The sequence below is a fragment of the Sabethes cyaneus genome, chromosome 2 (assembly GCF_943734655.1).
Source record: "Sabethes cyaneus chromosome 2, idSabCyanKW18_F2, whole genome shotgun sequence".
Taxonomy (NCBI): domain Eukaryota; kingdom Metazoa; phylum Arthropoda; class Insecta; order Diptera; family Culicidae; genus Sabethes; species Sabethes cyaneus.
The window spans coordinates 127,895,165-127,906,367 of record NC_071354.1 but is presented as its reverse complement, the minus strand read 5'-3'; positions in this window follow the sequence as shown (position 1 = coordinate 127,906,367).

Below are 11,203 nucleotides of genomic sequence, written 5' to 3'. Positions count from 1 at the left end.
CATTCACGTTATACTTACTCCGAATGAATCAAACGAATCTTTTGCAATAAATGAATGTGGTGCACCTGCAGGTATACTTGCAGAGAAACTTTCAAGTATACTTGCAGATGCACCACATTCAATTATTGCAAAAGATTCATATGATTCTTTCGAAGTAAGCATAATGTGAACGGTAATATATAAATAAATTAGACGGATTTCTCATTATTTCACAATCCAAATAACAAACAATCGGTTATGTCTATACATATATATCGTAGATTACTATAATTTTAACAGGAATTTTACGTACGTTTTTGGTGTGGCTCTGCAGTGTAGGTTTGCTGACTGTGGTTACCTGCATTCCGAGTATAGATTCATCCGCGGCTAAAACCACAATTTGCGATGTTCAGCCTGCAGCAGAGCCGGTCAGATCTGGCATATTTAGCTGGAATATACTGAAGTGAAACCACTGGCTACCTATTAGTTTGAACTGCCTGAACATTAATCGAATGTGGCATAGACTTCACGTTATCCTATTTGGGATGAGAAGCGGTTTTAGACGTGTGCTAAACTAACACATACCAATATTTACCTCAAAGTTGTCGAGCCCGTGTAGCTACTACTCTAAAAATCCTTATTATGATGGCACATCCAATGACGATCATCGGTTATTGGGACTTCGAATAAATTGGAAACATCTCCCGGGGGCATTATGCAGCAGAATCCTGTACGGATGGGAAAATCGATAATCCTGGAAATAGTTTTCTGGACATATGCCGTATTCTTGACTGCAGACAACACGTCTAACTTAAGCCTATCCATGATGCCAATTAACTACAGGATAAGATTCTCCACCGTGCACCATGCATTGAAAATATTGTTATTTCAACTGTTATAAACGGCAAGCAAAGGTGATCTCCGTCAAGTGATTTAACAATTGGTTTCTGATCAATTTCATCAGAACAGGTTGGTACAACCGACATAATTAGCATTTTATATATGTTCGGTTCTAAGGGAAAGTCTGTCATACGGCAATCTAATCATGCCGGCTGTCTTTCGTTGTCTAATGCAGATAAAGAGTGCAATAGGTCTGAAGCAGGCAACAGTAATTCAACTAGCGAAGCATCCATAAAATCAAACTGCAGGAAATCGTTAATTCCCAGCTGAAATATCATTGTGGTCAAATCGGTACGCTAAATTTTTGGAACCAGCATCGGAAGCGTTTTACGTTCCATTCTAGTTTTTGAGATGAAGACTTTTTGCTCAACAAATCCTGGATTAACCACATAATAAATACCATCGACTGTGAGCGATGTTTTCGTTATGTCCGTTCGTAGTGTGTCAGCAACTTGAATAACAGACGACTGAAATGAACAAAATTGAATAAACATTGAAATACGACAAAAATTAAATACTCACTTCGTTCGTTCGTTGGATATGCCGTAGTTTCGGGGTAGTTTAAAGGCCGGCCGAAATCTTCCGATCAAGTAGGACGTCATAACTGCTGGTAGAAGTAGATTTTACGATTGAAATATTTCAAAGTCTCGGAGTTGCTAATTGTGACTCTGATCGGTTTTAGAAGTCTATTGTGCTCCAGTGTCTGCTGACGGAAATAGTTTGACGATGGTCTAGCTCAGTGGTGGCCACGGTACAAGCATATTGCGGGCTAAATCAGATCTCCCCAATAGATCCGCGGCCCTAAATGACTTCTGACATTAATAAATTCAACCTATAGTGTCCGTCCGCCATCTATCAAACCAGTTCGCGGGCCGCAAAGGCCAAATTCAAGAGCCGCAGTTTGGCCATCACTGGTCTAGCTGGTGTTACATAGGATGTCATTTTGAATTATTCAACTGAAGGTACCGAAAGTGTAATCCTCAATTCCCGACACGAATCAGCCATCGTTGGCAGTTCCAGAACCTGCTTTTTGTTTGTACGTGTGGCAGGATGTTCGAACTGGTTTGTCTGATCATCTGGATGCTACGCTTGTTCCGCACCTGCCACTCTACCGGTCAGGAAAAATATGTACTAACTTTTGATTCCTGTCGGTCTACTATATTGCCGCTTTCCTCTGTCGAAACGTATTTACTTCTGTTTTTTTTGCTGAAATATCCAGTAAAACACTGTACCTGGAAAACAACATATTAGCCTTAACCGTTTGAAACAGTCCTAATCGAGTTCATTACTGGTCCTAAAAAGAGTTATTATGGTGTATTTGAAGATAATAAAAGATGATTTTTCTATTTCTTTACCTAAAGCACAAATGGTGCTTCCTGTAGTCCGTACGGTATGGAGTTATGATGACGGCGATTAAAACTTTGGATTGATTCTTTTTTTTCACTGGCCTAATAAAATAAAAAGTTTCACTGGCCTGTGGATTCCGATATAAAACATCTGTTGGTGAGCAAACCGTGATCATTGTATTGTATTTACGACGAATTAAGAAGATCTATGACGTGGATCTTGGACCCGGCAACAATACCGTTCGCACAATAGAGGCTAAATGTTGTGATTGCTGGATGGTGTTGGCTCATTCCTAGTTTTTGTAAAGAGCTGCAATCCGGTTATGTTCGATATTTCGGAAGCAAGTAACAGATGCAAATTTTCTTAAAAATATGTTGCGGAAAATATAAAGAAAAAGAAAATATTGTACCCAACAAATATTTTTGTTATATAACAACTTATCAGGCGTTTGCTACTCGGTATTAGCTATACAATGGTTTTAATAAGGTATACTATTAAACAAAAATGTTTGTTGGGTATACAGAAAAATGAATTTTGTCTGTTCTGCATGTGCCTTATAGACTAGGAAACTACTAAACCGATCGGAGTGAAAATTTGTATGCGGTTTTTAGGGCCAGGGAAGGTTCTTATTGTACTAGCTAGTGCTGCTAATGAAAATACGTCTGTGCCGCCCAGTTGTAAAGTTTGTACTTCCCAGTATGTATATTAAATAGCATATCCAAGAATCTATGTTTACTAGATCAACGGATAATAGAGTTTATAAATATTTTACTATACTACACAGGGTGGCTCCCATACAAATAAAACCCAAATTTTACATATCTCGAGAACCAATCAAGCAAATTGAACCAAATTTTGGATGAGGTGGGGTTTTCCCTTCTCTGGAAGGGGTTGTACTCACACAAATAAAGCGGATATTTTTGCAAAACTCAAAAACTAATTGAACTCGAGAAAAATTCTTCCATAAACATTAGTCAATATCAAGATCACTAAAAACTGCTTATATACACTAGATGATTCAGGGCTTCGTAGTATTGGGAAAAATGCAGGATCACGTAATGGACTGGAAAGCGATCAACGAGAGGATGTGTGTGTTGAGGATAAAAGGCCGTTTCTTCAACTACACCATCATAAACGAGCATTGTCCATACGAAGGTAGACCCGACGACGAGAAGGAAGCGTTCTATGTGCAGCTGCAGGCAACGTACGACAGCTGCACACGACAGGACATCAAGATCGTCATCGGCGATATGAACGCCCAGGTCGGCAGGGAAGCAATGTATAGACCGGTGATCGGGTCCCATAGCCTGCACACCGATACGAACGACAACGGCCAGCGATGCATGATCACCAGCGATGGTGATCAGAAGCACTTTCTTTTCCCACAAAGATATCCAAAAAGCCACCTGGAGATCACCTGACCAATGAACTTCGAACCAAATCGACCATATTCACATCGAGGGCCGGTTTTTCTCGAATATCACCAACGTACACTCCCTACGGGGTACGGATACCGACTCGGACAATTACCTAATAGCAGTACACGTGCGCTTAAAGCTAGATGCTTCGACCCTCGAAAACGGGTGGAGTATGATACGCTCGGTCGTCAACGGGGTCGCAACCTCGGCGCTAGGAGTGGAAACCTCGAGCGGAACCAAAAAAGTGGTCTCTAGGAAACTCCGGTAATATACGTGGGAAAGGCGAGACCACACGAAGCCAGCTCCCCCTCGATCCAAAGTGTGTTCGGCTACTGGTAGTAAGAAAACTACGGCCTCCATGAGGCCAAACCTCCGGTAATTCCGTCTCTCCTAAATGCCAGTGAGCGGAAAAATCACAAAAATACAGTGCAGATAAACCTTGCGAAAGCTGTTTCGGGCGTAATTTTCAGGAGGTTTATCGAACACGGTGTGGACCTGGCCCTGGGGTGACATTGCGATTCTCGTTTCGAGTGATTTTGGTTCGTTTCGACCACGTTAAATGAATGGGCGAAACGAACTAAAATCACTCGAAACGAAAATCGCAATACCACCCCTGATTCAAGAGCCCTGGGTCTACAAAGGAAGAATACAAGGTATTCAAACAAGAACATGTAAGTTCTTCTATGATGACAAATATGATCCTCCGAGAGCTGCTGTCTTGGCCAACGCAAACATTAATTGTTTGCCCATTACAGAGTTCATCAAACGAGACATAGTGGCGATCAGAGTTGAGGTATCAATCGCCAAGGGAAATCCGATATTATCGTAGCATCGCCCCATTTTCCTGGAGACGCTCCTAAGGTTGCAACTCAAGAGGTTGCGGCGTTCGTCAAATTCTGCATAGAAGTCAACAAAGACTGTATTATCGGCTGCGATGCCAACGCTATCGCATTTTGTGGGGAAGCACCGACCAGGGGTGTGAAATTGTCAAAATTTTGCGGACTAAACATCCATGAATGGCGACAATTTGGAACCAGCCAGCGTATCGAAAATAACAGCTAATAATAGTTAAATTATAACTAAAAGGCTACGTTTAACTGCTTTCTAATTAATTTCAGTTGTTTTAAAACGAATCAACCTTTAAGTAGGTCCCAGCACCAAAGGTATTAAAACCAATGAGTGGGACATGGACAATGTATGTGATTTGACAGCCACACCTCCTCGCTGGCACCGACATCAACAATCGAGATGAGTGCCTTTTAGAATTTCTCTCGTTAAACAATATCGACATTGCTAATAAAAACAATGAACCTACATTCATGAATGCTATGAGGCAGGAAGTCTTGGACCTGATCTTGTGAGAAGCTAAGAGGCAAAAGGTTTCGAATTTGTGGGTTTTGCTGATGATTTGGTCATCATGGTTCTTTGAAAATTCGACGACGTGATATCGGATAGAATGCAGAGGGCCTTGGTGTAGTAAAGAAGGCCTGGGCATCAATCCCTCTAAAACAACAATTGTTTGTGTTGTTTCACTAGGAAGAAGTAACTGAAATTACAATCTCTACACCTTAAGGAAGAAATTAAATGTAGAGTCTCGTCTCAGGAGTAATCCTATACGCTAAACTATCTTGGCACGCACACTTAGATTTAATAATTAGCAAGGCAGACTGCCTTATGGGTATGTTCTAGACTGGTAGGAAAAAAATGGGTCCTCAAACCAAAAATGGTGATGTGGGTCTATACCGCCGTTGTGAGACCTAAGATAGCTTATGCCTCGTAGGTATGGTGGCCAAAAACTAATAAAAGCCACAGCTATTGAAAATTTGAACAAACTTCAACGATTATCATGCATGGCCGTAACTGGAGCAATGAAAAGCACACTTTCAAAGGTTCTAGAAGCTATCCTCCACTTACTACCCCTGAACCAACATGTTCAGTTAGAGGCTAAGAAAAGTGTCCTAACACTTAAACGATTGAAGACAATACTCGACGGAGATAAAACCGGTCACTTGAGTATCCTGAATCTTCTACCTGTTTGTCGGTCCAGCTGCGGAAATGAATAGTGATTGGATGGAAGCTAGAACCAACTATGACATCCCATACACATTAAACGAACCCTCACGTTCGGTATGAGTTGGGGAGGGACCTAGCTTCCACAGTGGTTCAATCAAGTTCTATACCGACAGGTCAAAAATGGAAGTCAAAATGGGTGCTGGAGTGTACGGTCCCAGAACAAGAATATCTGTAGCTATGGGAGACTGGCCCACAGTCGTCCAGGCAGCGATAACAGCTATAATAGAATATAGGGTCAGGTGGAGCAAGACGGGTCACCTAAGGAAAGTACCCGATGCGTTTTTCTACGAATTCAATTTTAAGCAGCTTATCATTTATTTAGATAAATCACTAATAATATAAATCCAAAAATAACCAAAATAAATAAAACGAAACAAAATAAAAGTTATGTCAGACAAAAAGTGAAATGTCGGAAAACTACCCTTTTGCCGCATTAACTGTTTTGTGGATAAAATATATGCCGGGCCAGCTAAAAACTTATTTAATAACAACAATAAATAAACTCAAAAATATAGATATATGGACAAACATAGAGTGCCACACAAGTCTTTTTCAGTCTAACCCATCTTGTCCCTATTGAACTGGTAGAACAAAATACATGTTTATTTAAAACTTTGTAGTATATAACAAACTAGCTGACCCGACAAACTTCCCCCATTGCTTAGCCTGATAAAATAAAGCGGATAGCATTTAGATATTCGCCATCATTGCAAACCATTTAGCCGAATACCATTTTGCGGAACACCAATTCTCGGTTGACTATAACGCGGAATATAGAGTTTCGCAAAATACTATTTCGCGAAAAACCTTACGCGGGATGTACCATTTCACGGAAAATCTTTTCGTAGAAAGTACCATTTCGCAGGGGTGACCCAACTGAAGGAAAGTAATAGAGGTCAGTAGATCTAGGAAAATAAATAAACCTAGATAGAGGTAATCTCTACGGGGGGCTGCCCCTCACAGTGGCCGGCGCTTCCGACTGCAGGTCGCCGGCAACACTCGCGGCGTGTGGCCGTCGCACGCTGAATTATCTAATGTTACTATTGATAGTTTTTGGTGGTTAATCAATAACAAGATTAATGTTTTATGAAAGAATCTAAAATTGCTCGAATTCGATTAGTTTTTGAGTTACGCAAAAATTTCTGTTTTATTTGTATGAGAGTCCTTATCCCCCTACCACAGGGGTGAGGGATCTCAAACCGTCATTAAAAGAATGCTGGCTCCAAAACCCCCCCACATGCCAAATGTGGTTCCATTTGCTTGATTACTTCTCGAGTTATAAGGAAATTTGTATTTCATTTGCATGGGAGCCCCCCTCCCTCCTAAAAACCGAGAGGGGTCCAATTTCATCATAGAAAAAATTCATGCCTCCAAAAACACCCACATGCCAAATATGGTTCCATTTGATTAACTAGTTCACGAGTTATAAGGAAATTTGTATTTCATTTGTATAGGAGCCCCCTCTCCTGAAGCGGGGAAAGGTTTCAATTCATCATAGAAAACATTCTTGTCTCCAAAAACACCCATATGTCATATTTTGTTCCACTTGCTTGATTAGTTCACGAGTTACGAGGAAATTTGTGTTTCATTGGTATGGGAGCGGCACTAAAAGCCTTTAAAGTTTTTAAGTGCTCCTCAAAAATTGTCTGGGATTGCAATTGCTTCTTACGGCAACTAAGCCAAGTGAACTCGGTAAAATTGTACTAGGTTCCTGGTCATTGCGCTATAGAGTGGAAAAATCAGAGGGGTTGTGTACAAGACACGACCGCATATATAGGTGACGCAGGACTGCGTAAGTCTCTTTGTAGTGATAGCAGCATGTATTCATGCTTGTAATCATTCGATTCTTCATATATACATGCTATATGCAACATAAATGCATGCTACACGCGTTGTATGTAACATTTATCAAAGTAGTACTAGTAACATTGCATACGTTCAAATCTCAAAAGATTGTGCATTGGAAAACAATTTAACAAAATCAAGAACACAAACTATTGCTTCCCTGCTACTTTACTGAAATTAAAGATTGTTTTTATTATCCATGGTTTCCCACGTTGAAGGGATTTTACCAATTCAATTCTATTTTATCAACAGCACATCTTTTCACTACACTTCTAATGAAACGGCAAGCATGCGTATTCATACAGAGTCGTATTACAACCGAACACTACAGCTGTAGCACATTTTTCCAACACAGATATCAAATTGGCCGAGGTTTAATCGTCTCGCAGTAAAGAATTTGCGATCTGTTGGGACAACGAACTTATGTCATTTTTTCTGGCACACTTCCCTAACACAGACATCAAATTGGACTAGGTTTAATCGCGTTCGTAAGAAATCTGTTGGCACGAGTGGGCTTTGTCACTCTCTCTGGCGTACTTCCCAAGCAAGGACATCAAAATGGTCTAGGTTTAATCGCGGTGTTAAGAAATCTTTTTGAAATGGGGGAACTTTGTCACTTGTTTTGGCTTACTTCCCAAGCACAGATATCAAATTGGTATAGGTTTAGACCATCGTAGAGAATCTTCCAACCAATCACGAAGCGAGAATTCTGGTAAAACATAGGTTCATTATTTTCAATTTTTCAATAGTTCAACATCAAGAATCCATACTTTTCTTCATTTGGGTCAATTCTTAGAAGATTTTCCGATTGATTGGTGTAAGAATATTGAAAATCGATCGGAAAACCGCTGAGCTATTAGCGCTCAAAACCTTTCATTTTTCGTGACGCTTGCATTTTTCGATTTCTTGGAATGACACCCTATCTCAAAACTTGCTGTAAGACGTAGTCCTACGTCAAAAACTTGCAGACGAACCAGCCAGATGTGGATCTAACCCTCCATTCACGGTTCCAAATCCATTTCGCTGCATCCCTGACTGTGTGCTGAAAAGTGAGCTGACACAACGGGAGAGCCGAACAGGCATGGCCAATTGGATGGCCGTACAATCCCTCAAACAATCAAAAAAATTATAACGCCGTGTATTAGGGTTACTCAAAAGTTGACATCAAGAAATCTCAGCACGCTTACCGGTCTTGTGACAGGACATTGTGCGAGTAAATACCATCTTCGGAATCTCGGTTTCGTACAAGATAACATTTGTCGCTTGTGTAATGCCGAGCGTGATACCTCGGAACACTTGCTCTGCAATTGTGGAGCACTAATAGGACGTAGAGTGCAGTATCCCAAAAATGGTCTACCAGAGCCAAGGGAGATCTGCTTTGCGTCGCCGATCAAGGTAACAACGTTCAAAAACCAAGTCATCCCTGATTGGTACCTGTCTCGCTCCAGCTACGAGCCTATTACTTACTTAACAAGTGATAGGTAAGCTTGAAGCGTACAGTAAAAGAAATAAACGGGGCATAGCACAATAGTTCAAAATAATGGACGCAGTGGTAAGAGTACTCAACAGAAGAGGGAGTTTCATAACGCAATTCTTGACAGTTATTCAAGATCAGTGTTATTGCTCAGAAGTACGAAAAATCGAGCAGATATAGTATAATGGGGACATGGCAATCGTTCGCATTATTCCAATTTTTCTCGGTGACGGTAATTGCGGCTTTTAAAAGTAGAGAGTGTTGGTTATTGGGTTATTAGGTTAGGTTAGGTGACGGTAATTGCGGCTTTTAAAAGTAGAGAGTGTTGGTTATTGGGTTATTAGGTTAGGTTACATGCTATACATGAAACTAAAACTGGCGGTTGCTGAAGGACTCAACAAACCACCTACTCGTGGAAGAGAAATTAGTTTATCTAAAGTAATTGCTCAGATTGAGTAATTTTTATAAAAAAGAATTTGAAATCAAAGCATATTAATAGCTAATACAATAAAAACATTAAATGCATACCTGTCTGCAAGATTCTTGTGTTTCGCAACTTTTGATGCAATTTGCAATCTATGTTCAGTAATGATTCTCTGCTCAATCGCTTGCGATAGTGCTTTTCCACTCGCGCCTCCACATATTGCGATCTCTCTAAGGCCTAACTCAAGAGCATGTTTGTCGCTTAAGGATTACTCGATCTGTATAAAACATTTCAATTAAATTATGACTATTAAATTTTCAACCGTTACTCACCAGGTCATTGACTAATTCACAAGGGTATATTTTACGCTCAAGGATTGCAATTGGCAATCGTAAAGCCATAGCTTAGCCAGTACATTTCCTAAAAAAGTTATTTATCACAATTTGCTCCTAGTAGTTTGCGTCTCATGTGTAGTAATCCAAATATACCTGACGAATATTAAAGAAAAGATAATACCAATAATTCATACAATCAAAAAATATCGAATACTACCTATAGATGATGGTCTGCATGCAGATAGGATATATAAATTGCCTTTATTACAGTTCCAAATATACGTTTCCAACAGTCTATCCCGCAGCTCCCTCGCCGCAGTCAAGTTAAATGGAAATATTTGGACATCATTTCGCGTTTTATCCAAAAACACTTCACGGACACGTCTAAACCACCGATTGAACTGTTTAGAGCGGAAGTCCAGCACCATCCGCAATTAAAAAAATAAAACAGACAAGCTATAAATAACACCGATTACACCATAACAGTTTAGCAGTTTGTTTTTGTTAGTACACTACACAGTAAAATAATTCAACCTGTTTTCACGTACACAGAAAATAATTTAATTTCTTTTTGTCACTTAAAGATTAGATTTTTTTTTATTATTTGTTTTGCACTAACAAACTGTTCATAATATCAAAAAAAAAATTAATAAAAACAAAAAAACTCACAACTAAGCACATCACTCGTGACTCAAATTTTTCGTAATGGCGGTGCGGTTTCAAATGACAGAAAGAAAAAGGGCAAAATAAACATAAAATTGTCATCAAGAAACGCGTTTCCATAGTCGGTTGAAAAGCACTAAACTTATACTGTTACGATAACCCATAAAAATGTTAAAACTACCATGATATTCTTACAGTTAGTAAGTTACCAATTTTATGGTCCTGTTGACAATTCAATATTGTTATATCAAGCTGCAAAAATATTGTCATTAGAAGTATGAGAGAAAAGTCAATTTAACCACGGAAATAGTCAGCGATTTGCTTGTTGTCATAGTAGTTTTAACCACGAAACTTCTCAAGTTGACAATAATCATGGTAAGCGCTACAATATTGCAATATAGTTAAGATGACCATGCATACATGTTTCGCATTACCATGGTTTTTTTCTCAGTGAGGGGTTGTGTACAAGACACGATTATAACCACAGAGAACAGACATCCATTCAGGAACAAATTTTTCGGGAATTCTTGGATAAAATTTCAAATTAAAATCACCTAATATGCTAGCGTCCCCACCACTATAGTTTCCCAACTAAATGATTCTTTTGATTTATACACTGACAACCTTTGGCTCCTCTGGCGCTAGTATATATGGACTGTGAGCGTTATGCTAGCGCCAGAAGCTAGCTGTTGTGAGTTTAGTGGAGAATTTTATGCGCCTTTAGCGACATCATCACTATAGTTTC